At 43.3% G+C, this 18,670-nt stretch overlaps 1 protein-coding gene across 2 annotated transcripts in view; it reads left to right on the top strand.

The window, feature by feature from the left end:
* Positions 1-268: 268 nt before the first annotated feature.
* LOC129825975 (rho-related BTB domain-containing protein 2-like) overlaps positions 269-18,670 on the top strand; it is an 85,313-nt gene continuing 66,911 nt past the window's right edge. Inside the window, exons 1-2 of one of the 2 annotated variants that reach the window (XM_055886168.1) lie at positions 269-678; positions 1,501-1,619. The gene's annotated coding sequence lies outside the window, so the exon portion shown is untranslated. The remainder of the gene's footprint in view (positions 679-1,500; positions 1,620-18,670) is intronic. The other variant, XM_055886167.1, reaches the window with a different exon arrangement.

Genomic DNA, 18,670 nt, shown 5'->3' with positions numbered 1-18,670 from the left:
TTTCGCCTCTTCATCTCTGCTGAAACTAGCGAGCGAAACAGTGCACCTCTTGTCTTACTATATGTAGTCCATCTATGTGATGCTGTCTGGACAGAAATAGTATGGCATGCCACAGGCTGCTCTTTTTGTCCAGACAGCATCAGATACATAGTCTACACATACTGAGACAGAGGGGCGCTGTTTCGCTCGCTCGGACGCTTTAACTGAGATTTATGCGTCTTTCTGGCCGCGCGCGTCTCGGTCAAATAACGGATAAATATTTAAATATTTAATTTCGACGGGCAACACGGTACGGTAGGGCGAGCCAGACCCATAACGCCGGACCAGACAGCCAGTTGTTGGTTGGAGCACGTCTCTAGAGTCAACGGATGGGCGAGTATTAACCCTGCTGTATAATTCATTGCGGCCAGCAGATCGAACAAACGGGTAAAATTAACGAGTCACTCAGAAAAACGAATCATGACTCTAGAGTCAGTAGAAAGAGTCGTTCAAAAAGAACCAATCGTTCGCGCACTGGCGCCAGGCTGTCGTCACCGTCACGGCTCTCGTTGATAGGCACTGGCGTTTCGTCGCTGGCTGGGCTGGAGCGAAACTGGGTTCATCTACAGCATGTGGCAACAGAGAGCGAGAGACAGGACGGCGAGACCACAGAGACTCGAGGAACTTCGGGCCAATTTGGTGAGGATACATGGCAGTCTTGCAACGCATGCACTATCGCGTTGAATGGGGTGTGATTGGAGAAGGGATGCGGTGAAACAAGGACTTGAGATGTACTTTTTTTTGTCTCAAAATTAGCCTACATCATTGACAAATAACTACTGGTATAGCCTTTATTTAGGTAAAAGCAATGCACGGTGTGGATACCACGTTTGCTTTCGTCATAGGCTTAATTGCAATCACATTTGCGCATAGGCAATTGTTCGATTTGGATGAACGTTGTAAAAGACCAGTCACTGGTTAGAATAGATAATAGGCGAATAAGAAATATCCGAAAAATGATATGTAGTCTTCAGCGTTGTCTTGGTAGAGGCAAGATAATGAATTAGACAAGGAAAGTAGGGCGCAAGCTTCTACAAAGCCCCTGTTTAGGTTTGAAAGAAACAAAAGGAAAGTGGAAAAACTCGCATCAGCACCAGTGAACACCCAGACAGAGAGACAGACGAAAAACAGCCAGCGTTGACTGAGTCGACAGCCCTGATAGCGACTGTTATTGGATGACACTTTCATCATTTTAATACTATATCCGGAAAATACAAATTGTCTGCACTTTTTGCAATATGCAATAGGCTCCATGTAATTACATTCCTTCTGGCGTCTGAAAGGTCCGGAGTGTTTCAGAGCGTAGTGGTCTCAGCAAAACCACTCCGAAAAAGACTTCTAAAGACAGGGGTCAAGTCTCGACAAGAAGGAAAACTTGCCAGTAGAAATTAAGTGTTCACAAATGTCGTATCATACAGGAATGTAGCTTACTGAATAGTTATTGTGTGTTGTGCCTTGCAGCTAAATGGAAAGAGAAATAGACGAGCGCTGTCCAAACTAACTTAAATAAAGGGAACGCGAGGATTGTGAAGTGGACAACGCAGAACACTAAAGATTCCAGAGGCGAATGACCATTGAAGGTAAGTGCCATAATTACAGAATTTAGCCTAGGTCTTATCACAATCATAAACAATGCACCAAAAACGAAACAGAAGTAACTGACCATTGGATTGCATAACCGTTTAAGCATGTTGAATACACCTATATTTTGCTGTTACTTGCAACCTACCTTAGGCTATTAAATGAATAATTAAACGCAACTTTTTTTATTTTGTGTTGTGTACCAATTAGCGAGGCCTACTTTATAATTATTCACCACTGTATGACACTATCTATGAATAGTGAGTCCTTTAACATTTTATTACCCCAAATTGTAAATGATGGCAAAAATACACTTTCTGTCAAACAGACAGGAAGTAGGTCTAAATGAATAAATAAAAAATAAAAAATGTCACAATTGCAAAATGTGATATTTCAACATATACATGTTTTTCATGTTTTGTACAGATCTTTTTATTTTTTTATAAATGTCATCCATGGCCACTTCTTATGAACATTTGTCTGTTATTCATTCAAAGTGTTGTGTTTCTGTTACACTCAGAGGCTGAGAAATTGAGCTAATCTGACATACCAGTGCGACCTAAGATGGCCACTGATATGGGCGATATAGGCGATATGGGCGCCGGTGCCATCAGACTTTTAGCTCTGTCTTAGCCCGTTCAGTTCCAATCTACTCGGTTCCAATTGCATCTGAAAGATGAGACTCTCGTCTTGGTATACTGACATTGACTGGGAGCTAAATATGTATTTGAATTATTATATATATGTATATATATTTTTCTTTGTTATAGTGGCTGCCAAGCCCTAAATCAAATCAAATCAAATTTTATTAGTCACATACACATGGTTAGCAGATGTTAATGCGAGTGTAGCGAAATGCTTGTGCTTCTAGTTCCGACAATGCAGTAATAACAACAAGTAATCTAACCTAACAATTCCGCAACTACTACCTTATACACGCAAGTGTAAAGGGATAACGAATATGTACATAGAGATATATGAATGAGTGATGGTACAGAACGGCATAGGCAATGGTGCAGTACATGGTATAGAGTACGGTATATACCTATGAGATGAGTACTGTAGGGTATGTAAACATAAAGTGGCATAGTTTAAAGTGGCTAGTGGTCCATGTATTACATAAGATGGCAAGATGCAGTAGATGATATAGAGTACAGTATATACATATACATAAGAGATGTGTAATGTAGGGTATGTAAACATTATATTAGGTGGCATTGTTTAAAGTGGCTGGTGGTACATTTTTACATAATTTCCATCAATTCCCATTTTTAAAGTGGCTGGAGTTGAGTCAGTATGTTGGCAGCGGCCGCTAAATGTTAGTGGTGGCTGTTTAACAGTCTGATGGCCTTGAGATAGAAGCTGTTTTTCAGTCTCTCGGTCCCTGCTTGGATGCACCTGTACTGACCTCGCCTTCTGGATGATAGCGGGGTGAACAGGCAGTGGCTTGGGTGGTTGTTGTCCTTGATGATCTTTATGGCCTTCCTGTGACATCGGGTGGTGTAGGTGTCCTGGAGGGCAGGTAGTTTGCCCCGGGTGATGCGTTCTGCCGACCTCACTACCCTCTGGAGAGCCAAAGGGGCCAAATCTGGGATAGCTCCATATTTATGTTTTCAGATTTTTTTTGTCAACAACTTGTTGCTTGACATAGTACTAAAGTTTCAGAAGGATCAAAAAAAGTTTTTCGAAATGGACATTTATGACCACTTGGTCAAATATTTAGGAGCATGTGTGACCAAAATCTCTCTCTCTCTCTCTCCCTGTCTCTCCCTCCCTGTCTCTCCCTCCCTGTCTCTCTCTCCCTGTCTCTCTCTCTCTCTCTCTCTGTCTCTCTCCCTGTCTCTCTCTCTGTCTCTCTCTCTCTCTCTCTCTCTCTCCCTGTCTCTCTCACCCTGTCTCTCTCACCCTGTCTCTCTCACCCTGTCTCTCTCTCTCTTTCCCTGTCTCTCTCCCTGTCTCTCTCACTCTCTCCCTCTCTCTCTCCCTGTCTCTCTCTCCCTGTCTCTCTCTCCCTGTCTCCCTGTCTGACTTTCCACTTCATGAGATGTGAACGGTGGGATGTTCAGATAGTGTTGACATCAGTTCCTCTGCTCTGTTTTTCTATCAGCTGTGGAATTTGAACCTCTCTTCCTTGGGTGAGGCCTTTCCTGCTCTGTGGAATATGTTAGTCTCCTGAGGGGGCTGGGAGTGTGTATTGATAAATGGAGCTTTCCAGTGGGGTTGATCACCAAACATTCCAGGCTGCTGGATGGAGGGTTAGCGGGCCAGCTCCGCACAGATGGGAACCATATAAGACCCTGTTTCTCTGTGTGTTGAGCAATAGCATGCACACACACACATTCAGACACACACACCCTACGACCCCCACCACTGTTCAACTCTGCACACCCCGACCAATGCATGGGGCAAGAGGACGTGGGGAGGGCTGTGTGTGTCTGTGTGTGTGTGTGCGTTCTACTTTCTATCAAGGGACAGAGAGCTGCCAAAACCAAGGGATGTTTCATAACAGTCTGATTCAGTCTTGGAAAGATACAGGCAAGGCAAAGGAACACACACACACACAAAGACTGCATAGTGCACACATGTGGAAACTCTCTCACACATACATACCCCTTGTCACCTTGGCAATCAAACACTCGCAGAGAGACTCGCGAAGATACGCCAAGTCAAAGTTAGTTCTTCTCTCTAAACCACACGATGTTTGTCTCTCTGCTGCAGTAATGTCGTCTCAGAGAGAGGGAGAGAATGAGAGAAGGCGGGGGAAGAGAGGCAGGTGATTGTGCGAGAGAGGGATGGCAGTCATACAGTTTCTGTTCTATTCTTTCTCTCTTTTTTTGGCTGCCACCCGGTTTAGTTTTTTTAAACAGGGGTGTCCGTGTGCAAAGAATGTGTGCGCAGCATGCGTGTGTATGTGTGTGTGTGTGTGTGTGTGTGTGTGTGTGTGTGTGTGTGTGTGTGTGTGTGTGTGTGTGTGTGCGTGTGTATGTGTGTGTGTGTGCGTTTGTATGGTAGCAGAGAGGAGAGCTGGAGCCGGGACAGTGTCTGCCCACAGAGGAAAGAAGGAGCACATATCCTGAGGACGAGGGAAAGGACATGTTTGGGTTTCTGGGGTAAGATGGCCTGGGGAACAACAGAGAACAGAGAGTAACACACAACCGGACACTGAGACAAGAGGGCTAGATATAGGAAAAGCCTTTGTTTTGCCAATACAGTATATTGTGGGAGTTGGGAGTCGGGCACTAGGTCAGTTCCAACACCTTGTGCAAAAACATAGAAAATCCAATGCTGTGCGTAACAGACAGACATTACTAGGGTAATCTACTTGCCATGTCTCTTACAGTAGTAGGCCGCTAGCTATCTAGTTCTTTCCAACGTCCTCTGCTCTTCAGGGCGAATCCTAATTTCACTCAGTCTCCCATTGATATTAATGCATGACCAAGTGAAAATTTGTAGGAAGACTTCAGTGGAAGTTTGGATTAGCCCCTTAAAAAGTAGGGCCTCTTAGGGGTCCATTGGACATCTGAATTTCATTATTCAGGACACTCAGTTACTTTGTATGTTTCAGAGGTCTGAGGCAACTGCAGCTGCTACTACACAACTTTGTGCATAGTTAAGTAATAACACATCTACAAAACACGCTGCCTTTCCAATACATACATATTTTTTGATTTGCATATTTTAAAAACAAATATACCGTTTGTAATACTATACATTCATATATTCACACACACACGTATCAAATGCATGTACTGTATATCCTGCATGAAAGCTTACATTCATGTTAATCACATACAGTTGAAGTCGGAAGTTTACATACACTTAGGTTGGAGTCATTAAAACTCGTTTTTACAACCACTCCACAAATTTCTTGTTGACAAACTACAGTTTTGGCAAGTCGGTTAAGATATCTACTTTGTGAATGACAAAAGTAATTTTTCCAACAATTGTTTACACACAGGTTATTTCACTTCACTCACTGTATCCCAATTCCAGTGGGTCAGAAGTTTACATACACTAAGTTGACTGTGCCTTTAAACAGCTTGGAACATTCCAGAAAATTATGTCATGGCTTTAGAAGCTTCTGATAGGCTAATTGATATAATTTGAGTCAATTGGAGGTGTACCTGTGGATGTATTTCAAGGCCTAACTTCAAACGCATTGCCTCTTTGCTTGACATCATGGGAAAATCAAAAGAAATCAGCCAAGACATCAGAAAAGTCTACTTCATCCTTGGGAGCAATTTCCAAAGGTATTACGTTCATCTGTACAAACAATAGAATGCAAGTACAAACACCATGCGACCACGCAGCCGTCATACCGCTCAGGAAGGAGACGAGTTCTATCTCCTAGAGATGAACGTACTTTGGTGCGAAAAGTGCAAATCAATCCCAGAACAACAGCAAAGGACCTTGTGAAGATGCTGGAGGAAACAGGTACAAAAGTATTTATATCCACCGTAAAACGAGTCCTATATCGACATAACCTGAAAGGCAGCTCAGCAAGGAAGAAGCCACTTCTCCAAAACCGATATAAAAAAGCCAGACTACGGTTTGCAACTGCACATGGGGACAAAGATTGTACTTTTTGGAGAAATGTCCTCTGGTCTGATGAAACAAAAATAGAACTGTTTGGCCATAAGGACCATTGTTATGTTTGGAGGAAAAAGGGGGAGACGTACAAGCCGAAGAACACCATCCCAACCATGAAGCACAGGGGTGGCAGCATCATGTTGTGGAGTTTTTTTGCTGCAGGAGGGACTGGTGCACTTCACAAAATAAATGGCATCATAAGGCATGAAAATGACATGGATATATTGAAGCAACATCTCAAGACATCAGTCAGGAAGTTAAAGCTTGGTCGCAAATGGGTCTTCCAAATGGACAGTGACCCCAAGCATACTTCCAAAGTGGTGGTTTCAAAATGGCTTAAGGACAACAAAGTCAAGGTATTGGAGTGGTCATCACAAAGCCCTGACCTCAATCCCATAGAAAATGTGTGAGCAGAACTGAAAAAGCATGTGCGAGCAAGTAGGCCTACATACCTGACTCAGTTACACCAGCTCCGTCAGGAGGAATTTGCCAAAATTCACCCAACTCATTGTGGGAAGCTTGTGGAAGGCTACGCGAAACGTTTGACCCAAGTTAAACAATTTAAAGGCAATTCTACCAAATACTAATTGAGTGTATGTAAACTTCTGACCCACTGGGAATGTGATGAAAGAAATAAAAGCTGAAAGAAATAATTCTCTCTACTATTATTTTGATATTTCACATTCTTAAAATAAAGTGGTGATACTAACTGACCTAAGACAGTGCATTTTTACTAGGATTGGTGAACCTAGAACCTCGGAGCTCTGCACCCCCAGCGTCCATCGACACAATCAATGCTCCCGCAACCCCTGAGCCGTGCACCCCCAGGCACCAAGGGTCCATTCTTGGTTGGTCAACAGTTCACTGTCAATTGCTTCGCCCTAATCACACCTTTGTATCTTCTATGTTCGACAGCAGTCTTCAACAGGGGTGGGCAAACTCATCCACAGAGGGCTTTTGTCATGGCAGGATTATGCTCCTAAACATTATTCAAGGAGTGTGGATCTAGGAATTTATATATAATACTGTAACACTGATTCAATTAATCAAATTATGGCCCAATACCCAATATACCATCATTGGTATATCTGGTTGGTACAGTAGATCTGGTTGGCCCTACACTGGACTTTGCTGAAAAATATTTAATACATTTGATGAGACAGTTACGGTTGGAGAACAAAACTGCACTCACACTTGCTGCCCTCAGGTTTGCTTTGGAGTGTGTACCTCATCATTCCTGACCTTTACATGTCATTACTTCTGCCTAAATATTTCTCCAGGGGAGGAGAAAACACACTGCAAGCAAAACCAGTGAATACCTGCATTTCGTGAGTAAGACTGAGGACTCATACCCAGAGACACTTGAGGCCCAGTGTCAGCAGCAAGATCAGCTCTTTAATCAGCTGTGTGAAGATGAGGCAGCAGCCAGTGCAGCAGACAGGGCAGCCGGGGCTGCTGAGATGGCGCAGAACGCCTTGTTTAATTACTACATAGCTGTATTTGGACAGGTTGTCCAAGCCATAAAAGGTGATCAGACATGTCACTAGACAAAACTGGCTGAAGTTCCTGTGTAAAATACTTTTTTTTTTTTTTTCTTAAATTTGAGCTACACCAAAAGCATTGTGAATGTGGCTTTCAATTACTGTTAATTGAATTTAGCCTACTGTTAAACAATTAAAATAATATACATTAATAATATACATTCTTTGGAGCAATAAACTTCTTAAACATGCTTGTGTTGATTTTAAATGTAGGAAATAAAGATGAGACATGATTTACACACTTGTATTAAACAACAAACATTGGTCGAACATAGAAGATACAATTGTGTAGTAGGTTATTCACAGGAAGTAAAAAAAAAAATCGAAACTCATAAGAACATATGTCTAATGGTAAAATGAACATAAGGGAGTATATCAGTACTTTATTAATCCCTAAGGGTAAAACCATGTGATAGGGGGTATAGTAACCAAAAAAAGGAGAGACCCACTGAGCTAAGTGGCCAGGCTTGGTCTGTCATGCTAATAGTTCGGTTTTGGTCCAGGCGCTTTGTTGTCCAAACTGTGTTGGTGGAGTTGGGCGTCTGAGCAAATCATAAAGGAGGAAAAAAGAGAAAATCTGTCATTAAACATTGTGTTTGTTTGTCAATGGGACATCAACTCACCATAGTAGTTGGAGATAATAGTTGATTGGGTTGATTACTTCAAGAAGTGTTTCTCATAAGAATGCTAAATTACTCTTGCGGTATTGAAGGAGGACAGCTAGCTATTACACTTGCAATAAGGTGCAGTCCTGCATTATTACTCTTGCAATATGTAGGCTTAGGTATGTACAATGTATATCTATCACAAAGACGGATACACATTATGTAGCTAGCTAGCTAGGACCCTAGGAAGTATGCACAATGTATCTATCACACACAGCATACTGCAAGACCGTATTGCAGGACTGCATCTTATTGCAAGAAACGAATGGCTGGCCTCATTCCAAATAAGTTTTGAAGAATTCACAAAGACGGATACACAACAGCTAGCTAACCAGATACAAGCACATACTGTACCTCTGACGGAGCATTTGTTTCGTAAGCTGGTCTTTCAACCGGCTGAAGCGATCCTCGCATGATGATCACTTACATTGTGTATTTCTCCATCTCTTTTCAGCTGTCTCCTCTCGTTCAGTCTAGATTGCTGCCCATTAATACAAATTAAAAGGATGGCACAAAATAGCCCGGCTAACTCCTCCATACTTAAAAATGCTAGTCACCGAGGATCACAACAATGTCGCTGTCGAATTGCGTCATCGGTCGCTGTCTTAAAATTTTCAGTTTTTTCCCGAAAATTAAACCTAGTCCTGTTTACAGTTCAACGGCAAATGGAAAACAAACAAGAACCAACAAGGCTAGTTTGTTCTGGTTCCGGCACGGCCCGCCACGGTTTGGTTCATCCAGTGGAATTGCGCCAATAATAGTGTTTGACAATCAGGAGGTTGGCAATTACCACCAATCAGCATTGACAAGACATTGGCCATATTCAGCTGTCCAAGATAAAAACTAAACAGGATTTTGAAAGGACACACGTGCACGTGCATGCATGCACGAACTCAAGCCATCCAAGAAACCAGAAGATTGGCCTTCCTAATCAAGCTTGTGTAAGAGGGCACTTGTTTTAATTGGGAAGACTGATGTAACATCACTGCTACGGTGAATGAGTCAGACCCCCAAACCACAGGTTGGATGTGTTGCTGAGGGCGCCGTCATCCCACTGAGTGGGAGAGTCTCTTCAGTGGGAGAGACTCCTACATTCTCTCTCTGTCTGGCTTTGTGGTCGACTCCCAACCCAGCCGGTACTAGTGGGAGGTCACTGTGGAACAACTATAATCTCTGCATTACCATGTAGGATAAAAAGTAAAGGAGGGCCCCTGGTTAACATAAAAAACAGTGTCCATGGGTTAGGGTATAGCACAGGTGTAGTGACCAAAGTCACACAGCACTATATATAGTTGTGAGTAATATCCTCTGTGTGAATACAGATTTTTACTGCTCATAAATCTCCAGCGCTCTGGTAATAGGCTCAGTCAGCTCTCTGGTCATTCAGGTCTATGGTGACTCCTACTAGCTTGTGTAACTGTACCTATACAACATCATACAGATCGTATTCACCATGAAAGAAGGAAAAGATGTGAAGCTTTAGTGGGCAGTAATATTTGATATGTGTATATAGAGTATACTAAATATACAGTACCAGTCCAGTGTTTTTTATTATTTATGTTTTACTATTTTCTACACTGTAGAATAATTTGAAAACATCAAAACTAAGTAATAACACATATATGGAATCATTTAGTAACCAGAAAAAGTGTTCAACAAATCCAAATCTATTTTATATTTGAGATTCTTCAAAGTAGCCACCCTTTTCCTTGATGACAGCTTTGCAGATGCAGGAATCCCTACATGGAGGAACGCACGGAATTGTGGGCCGCATCACACACTAGTGAAAAACATGGGCAGATGGGAGCACAGATGTACTTAAGAATTGCAACATCAACCTACCGATGGCTAGCTAGCTGGCTAACTTCACTAGCTACAGTTGGAATTAAAAAACATACTCCTCTGTAGCACATTAGCATCCTCCTACACTTTAAACGCAATGACCGTTTCGTGTTAATACACGTTATTTAACTCAAGCTATTGTTAGCTATCCATGTTATTTGCTGAGTAGCTAGCTAGGTTTGCAACATGAGCCAGTAACTCTTCTCCCATTTAATGTCAATCTCACCCTTCTTCCCGATTTCAGCGATATGATTCGCTGGCACAAAAGCTCTGTAACGTTTCAATGGATCTCCAAACTGTTCATGAAATTTCAGCTATATGATTCGCCGACACAAGTAGACAATTTGCAGATCCGATGTAAAGTTATTGAGAGCTCTTGTTTCAGCTAATCATATTGCTGAAATTGGAAGAAGAAGAGTGGGATTTAGGGCAGGCACCAGAACAAATCAGTTGGACGGGCATTTGATTTCCCTAGGTGAGGGGCACGTTTTTTTCACAAGACCTTGTTCACACAATAAAAAATATTAAAAAAGGATATTATAGTAAAAACCATAGGAGTGTGAGTTTCAAGTTTGCGGAAGCTTCCAATTTATCCTAATAATCCCCAGTTTACAATTGGCTCATTCATCCCCCTCCTCTCCCCTGTAACTATTCCCCAGGTCGTTGCTGCAAATGAGAACGTGTTCTCAGTCAACTTACCTGGTAAAATAACGGTAAAATAAATAAATAAATAAAAATCCGACCATTTCTACCGATCTACCGAAATGACAGGGATTAACGGTACATTTACTAGGCGTTCCGGGTGACATGCTGTGTGTAGTGAGGAATTGATCTAAGCACATTCATTGTTTCACAACCCCTCAAATGAATAGCACTTTACTTAAGCTGTCTGTACACACTCTATAAGGGCGTATGACATGGTTATGGTGCCCATCATCCATTCAATGTATTAATGTGACACAGAGGTTGGTAAATGACTTGACACCCTGGTATGTAGACTCTTGTGTAGCATGTAAAAACAAGTATGTTGTCATGCAGACTGTACAATTGCAGTTGTTATTAACAGTTGGATGTTAGACCATATGACTGGATGAACAGTCATTTTTAACACCCGTTATAAACGGTCATATTACATCTCATGCCTTGACTCATAACTATTTATAAAGGCTTGACATGAATACATGCATAAGACACCTACAGTAAATTGTTATCCGAAATGCAAACTGTAAGATACAAATGTGTCATAAATCATAGTGAAATAGTATTACTGCAACCATAGCCTAATGGTCTTTGTGTAGGCCTACAATAATCTGGTTCTTTCTGCCCCAGTGCACTCAGTGTCGCGGTCATTGACATGTGGTCACAGTGTGTGGTGACCGTCGGTAGCCAATGAAGAGCGCCAGGCGACCGCTTGGTCCAGAAATATCCGGACTCCAGTATAGATTTTTCCATTACTCTTTTTTGAGCGTACCATTCACTCTGAATGTGTAGCCGAGTGCACCAGACTGTCAATGAACGAGATGTAGCTGTGCGTGTGTTTGTCTAATAAGTGTTTGTGTGTGTGCCGGTATGTGTGTGTGTGTGTGTGTGTGTGTGTGTAGAGGAGAGTATGAGGAACATACACTAACAGAGCAACAGAATCAGACAAACAACACTCAAGCTATTTGGCCTAATCACAACAAAGGCACTTCCTGTTTGCAGTGGGGGACTGGGGTCTCTCTTCCTGAACTAGACTATCTGGTGATACAGTATGTTTTCTCTGTCTGTCTGTCTCTCTCTCTCTCTCTCTCTGTTTCCCTCCTCTCTTCCTCTTCCCTATCTCTCTGTACCCTGTCTCTTCCTCTCCCCCATCTCTCTCACTCCCTTGTCCCTTCCTCTCCCCTGTCTCTCTATTTTTCTCTCTCTTTCTGTAGACTGTCTCTGAAACATTGCAGTGTGTTAAGGCCTGAGTGTGTTAGGGTGAATAAAGAGCTGTACTGTGTGAAGGCCTGTGAGTATGTACAGCCTGATCAGTGGGTCCACCAGGCTGAAGTGCAGAGGTGTTTGAGCCCCGCTCTCCAAGGCCTCTATCTATAGCTGTCTCTCTAGCACATTTTCTTTTCTTCAATTAATATCACTCTTACTCCCTTTCTTCATCAGTATGTTTCTCTCAGTCTTTCTCTCTCCCTTTCTCTCTCTCTCTCATTCGCCTTCTTTCTCTCTTTCTTTACCTCGCCACCCCCCCCCCCATCTCTCTTTCTCTCCTTCTCTCAGATCTTCCTCGGTAGTACTTGTTCAGCTATTAATCTTCTCACTCACTTTTACAGAGGTAGCACACAACTCCCCCTCCTAAACACATCAATAGGTCGATCATCATTTCATCACTATGACATAAGGGACAATTTATCATCAACCATGTCCCAGTCCAGCAGCATCGTATCATTCTCTTCCTCATCCTGGATGGTCAGGGTGGGGTAAAGCAACATCAGTGCTAGATTCACTATCTCTCACTATCTCTCAACCCCAGTGCTAGATTCACTGTCTCTGCGTCTGTTGTATCGTCTCAACCCCGGCTTACTGTTTACTGTGACACGTCCTCGCCAAAGTGTGATGAGCGGCTTGGATCTGTCCGAAGTTCACACTGGTTAAGAACATTCCGACAATCCCACAAGTAGCACAGGCCTGCAAATGCTTATTAAGTGCATGGTGAACCAGGCCTGTGGAAAGATTAAAGGCCCAGAAGCAGGGTTGCTTGTGTCAGGAACCTCTCAGTATGCAGATGACACGGCTGCCCATGTCAAGTGGCTACACGGTGATGTTTCAACTAAAGGATGTACTAAATGAGGTTGATAGGGAACAATTCTAGTAGATTATCTCAATTTCAGGTCTGATCTCTGGACGCATGGATCGAGTGGTTAGTGTGTGGTTTTTATGCAGGCCGATAGAAGTAACATGTTCACTGGATTGTACTTGTTAAACACTCATCTTTGGACGTAGATGTTTTGATCACTAAACCTGAGAGTTGTGGGTGTGTCCCTGGCTGGCTTGCATCATACATTGGGCCTACCTGGGTGAGATACCCAATGAGCATTTTGTGTGTGTGTCCAGTGCAGAAGCAGATTGTGGGGCTCTGCGAGTGTGTGTGTGTGTATGGTTGCATGTGTGTGTGTTTTTGGTTTTATTATCCTTGTGTGGACCAGAAGACCTCACGAGGATAGTTAAACAAAGAACATTTGGACAAGTGGGGACATTTCACCGGTCCTAACAAGGGGAAAGGCTATTTTCGACTTAGGGGTTAGGTTTAGGGTTAGGGTTAAGAGTTAGGGGTAATGTTATGGTTAAGGTCAAGGGTTAAGGGTTAGGGAAAATAGGATTTTGAATAGGAATAAATTGTTTGGTCCCCACAAGGACAGTGAAACAAACGTGTGTGTGTGTGTGTGTGTGTGATAATTAGGTAATTAAGCCCCTAGAACAGAGGCTGAGTGGATCCTTAATCAGATTCGACCTGCCACTTGACCGGGCCATGCAATAAGGAGCACCTCTGCTGACCTGTGTGTCCCTTTCCCCGCTGAGTGGATGATGTGTGTGTGTGTGTGTTTGTCCCTATAAGACCTGCCTGACCAACCTCGTTCCCCTCTAGGCAGTAGGTATAGGGTGGGGTATGTGTCTGTGTGTAAGTGAGTTGGGGGTTGATGCAGACAAACGGCAGGCCATCCACAGACATCGTCCCGTGCAGTTTGTCTCTATCAAAGCAGCTTTGTGCCTCTCAAGAATTCAGAGCATCCACTTCAAACCCCCTCCGCCTCTACCTCCCCTATCCCATTCCTTGTTATAAACTGTTTTGCGCTCAGGGCCGTGGCATTTCAAAGACTGAAGCAAAACAGGAACTATTTAGCTAGCAAAAAATGTCTGGAGTCTCTGGCTGAAGTGTTTATGTTTATGTTCCCCCTCCCCTAAAGGATGAGGGTAAGAGAGCAGAGATGCCACATAAATGGGCAGTGCCCCTGGTGTGACAGGACTGCCTGCTCTGCTCTATGGTATGCCGGGGGGTTGGGTCCAGTTGGTTGTGCACCCAGCTCTGCTTGGCATGGATGATACCTCTGATAAAACTCACCGCTGGCATCATCATCAGAGGCCTGTTTTATGTCACTGAGACACAAGGTATTTAAACGCAACACAACCCCCTCCCTCTAATGTCACTTCACATTCCCTGCATAGCTCCCCTATCACAACCTCTCATCACAGCTACGGACCTGGACATTTGGATTATAGTCATCTAGCAGTGTAATGCAGGGCCGTATCCAAAACTGATCCTAGACCAGCATTCCTACTCTGAGAGGCTTTGTGAATATGGGCCAAGATCTTATCCAGAGAGGCCTTTTACTGAACAAGAGGCATACACATACAGTTGACGTCGGAAGTTTACATACACCTTAGCCAAATACATTTAAACTCAGTTTTTCACAATTCCTGACATTTAATCATCGTAAAAATTCCCTGTGTTAGGTCAGTTAGGATCACCGCTTTATTTTAAGAATGTGAAATAATAGTAGAGAGAATTATTTACTTCAGCTTTTATTTCTTTCATCACATTCCCAGTGGGTCAGAAGTTTACATACACTCAATTAGTATTTGGTAGAATTGCCTTTAAATTGTTTAACTTGGGTCAAACGTTTCGCGTAGCCTTCCACAAGCTTCCCACAATAAGTTGGGTGAATTTTGGCCCCTTCTTCCTGACAGAGCTGGTGTAACTGAGTCAGGTTTGTAGGCCTTCTTGCTCGCACACGCTTTTTCAGTTCTGCCCACACATGTTTTATTGGATTTAGGGCTTTATGATGGCAACTCCAATAGCTTGACTCTGTTGTCATTTTACCACAACTTTGGAAGTATGCGTGGGGTCCTTGTCCATTTGGAAGACCCATTTGCGACCAAGCTTTAACTTCCTGACTGATGTCTTGAGATGTTGCTTCAATATATCCACATAATTTTCCTGCCTCATGATGCCATCTATTTTGTGAAGTGCACCAGTCCCTCCTGCAGCAAAGAACCCCCACAACATGATGCTGCCACCCCCGTGCTTCACGGTTGGGATGGTCTTCTTCGGCTTGCAAGCCTCCCCCTTTTTCCTCCAAACGTAACGATGGTCATTATTTCCAAACAGTTCTATTTTTGTTTCATCAGACCAGAGGACATTTCTCCAGACCGTTGTTTCTCCTCCAACAAACTTTACAGTTGGCGCTATGCATTCGGGCAGGTAGCGTTCTCCTGGCCTCTACCAAACCCTGATTCGTCCGTCGGACTGCCAGGTGGTGAAGCGGGATTCATCACTGCAGAAAACACGTTTCCACTGATCCAGAGTCCAATTGTGGCAAGCTTTACACCACTCTAGCCGGCACTTGACATTGCGCGTGGTGATCTTAGGCTTGTGTGCGGCTGCTCGGCCATGGAAACCCATTTCATGAAGCTCCCGACGAACAGTTCTTGTACTAACGTTGCTTCCAGAGGCATTGTGGAACTCGTGAGTGAGTGTTGCAACCCCAGACAGACTATTTTTACACGCTATGCGCATCAGCACTCGACGGTCCCGTTTTGTGAGCTTGTGTGGCATGCTACTTCGCGGCTGAGACGTTGTTGCTCCTAGAGATTTCCACTTCACAATAACAGCACTTACAGTTGACCGGGGAAGCTCTAGCATAGCAAAAGTTTGACACACTGACTTTTTAGAAAGGTGGCATCTTATGACGGTGCCACGTTGAAAGCCACTGACTTATTCAGTAAGGCCATTCTACTGCCAATGGTTGTCAATGGAGATTGCATGGCTGTGTGCTCGATTTTATACACCTGTCAGCAACGGGTGTGGCTGAAATAGCCGAATCCACTAATTTGATGGGGTGTCCACATACTTTTGTATATATAGTGTATATAGGAGTCAAATGTAAGCGTGTTTCCTGTATCATAAAGGATTTGTGTTGTGTGCAGTGACTGATATGTCTCCATAAAAACACAGTGAGACACACTATGTTTACTGACAGCTGTCCTACCCACCGGTTGCTCACACACACACACACACACACACACACACATACACACACACACACACACACACACACACACACACACACACACACACACACACACACACACACACAGAGAGTTTGAAATTGACTGTCGATAATGCAATCTGCATGAGATAAAGCACCAATTAAACAACGTTTCACGTTTTTTTATTTAGCTCACTTTCTGTCACTCGCTTACTCTTCCTTTCTCTATATCTCTCCACATCTTTCCCCCCACCTCCCTATCCATGTCATCACCATCTCTCTCCATCTTTTTCTCTCTTTCTTTCCTCCCATTTGCCCTCCCTTTCGCCCTCTCTCTGGCCTTATCAAACTCTGTTTGTTGTTTTCACACGATGCTCACATGCTCTTCACCAATCAGCAAAACACTCAAGTCCCAGCATGTCTGCTCTGCCAACATGTCTCAGACACCCTGTGTGTGTGTGTATATGGGGCCATAAACAAGCAAGAAACCGCTCACCCAGAGGCAGATTTTCTGCTGGGTGGAGTCTTTAACGCGGGGAGACTTAAAACGGTCCTACTTCACTTCTACCAACACGTCTCCTGCCCCACTAGGGGTGCTAAAACTCTAGACCACTTGTATTCTACCCACAGTAACGCATACAACGCCCTCCCTCGTCCTCTCTTTGGCAAATCTGACATGACTCCATTCTCCTGCTTCCTGTTTACAGACAAAAGCTCAAACAGGAAGTACCAGTGATGCGCTCAATACGGAAGTGGTCATATGAAGCAGACGCGGTTGACTGTGTGATCTCGCTCTCCGTGGCCGATGTGAGAAAAACGCTTTAAACAGCTTAACAATCACAATCCCACCTGGCCAGACAGAATACCAAGGCGCGTTCTCAAAGCATTCCCAAACCAGCTGGCAAGTGTCTTCACAGACATTTTCAATCTATACTTGTCCCAGTCTGTAATCCCAAAATGTTTCCAGATGACCACCATTGTCACTGTTCCAAAGAGCTCCAAGGTATCCTGCCTAAATAACTATCGCATCTGTAATGAAGTGCTTTGAAAGGCTGGTCATGACAAACATCAACACCTTCATCCTAGACACACTAGACCCACTCCAAGTCGCATACCACCCCAACAGATCCACAGATGACGCAATCTCAATTGCACTTCACACTGCCCTCTCCCACCTGGATAAGAGGGGACATAACTATGTGAGAATGCTGTCCATAACACTATAGTCCCCTCCAAGCTCATCACCAAGCTACGGGCCCTGGGACTGACCCTCAACATGTGGAGGGGCGGGGGGGGGGGGGGGGGGGGTAAAAACCGACGATGGGTAGTTTATGCGTGCCACAATGTTTGTTTTTTGGCATCAACCAAAGATAAAAAGAGGAGACAAGATGAGTTTGGTCTATTTGCAGTATGCATGTTGAAGGGGGTGTGCCGTCTACGATCATTCACTTCCTTTCATTCATTTCCGGAAGTTCACTCGAAAGATGAGTGAACCATTCCTTCACCTCATTTTCTTATAACACCTTTGGTCTGACAGACGTTTATGTGACACCCAGAATGCAGTGTATAATGTCAACACACATGGCATAACACATAGCTGGCAAATAGCTTAGCGTTAGCTTATCATAATCAGTACAACCTTCAAAAAAGTATTTTGCACACGTAGGTGTCCATTACAATCTATGCAATAATCGGCATGCATGAATTGTCCACAGTACTTGAAAACGTGAATAAAACTGTAAATACATTATGCTCCATACATACATTACCATTCAAAAGTTTGGGGTCACTTAGAAATGTCCTTGTTTTTGAAAGAAAAGCTATTTTTCTGTCCATTAAAATAACATCAAATTGATCTGAAATACATTGTAGACATTTGATAATGTCATAAATGATTATCTTAGCTGGAAACGGATGATGTTAAATGGAATATCTACATAGGCGTACAGAGGCCCATTATGAGCAACCATCAGTCCTATGTTTCAATGGCACGTTGTGTTAGCTAATCCAAGTTTATCATTTTAAAAGGCTAATTGATCATTAGAAAACCCTTTTGCAATTATATTAGCACAGCTGAAATTGTTTTGTGGGTTCGTGGGTTCGATTACAGTCTCAAAATGGCCAGAAACGGGAGAGTGAGGGCGCTGTAGAGCGGACCGACTGTAACCTGATCCTTCAGATCTTCACAGGAGATTCATGACAGCACACATGTCCAAAGTTATTATTTTTAAGGAAAACAACAATGAAGGCAATGCTAGTGCCAGCCAGAAAATGTGCCAGGGGGAAAAAGTTGTGTAAGACTGCGCAAATGTATTCAGACCCCATTACTTTTCCCACATTTTGCTATGTTACAGCCTTATTCTAAAATGGATTAAATGGATTTTTCCCCTCA

Source organism: Salvelinus fontinalis, chromosome 28 (assembly GCF_029448725.1).
Source record: "Salvelinus fontinalis isolate EN_2023a chromosome 28, ASM2944872v1, whole genome shotgun sequence".
Lineage (NCBI taxonomy): Eukaryota > Metazoa > Chordata > Actinopteri > Salmoniformes > Salmonidae > Salvelinus > Salvelinus fontinalis.
The sequence above is the reverse complement of the archived record's forward strand: the minus strand, read 5'-3'. Positions and strand labels throughout refer to the sequence as shown.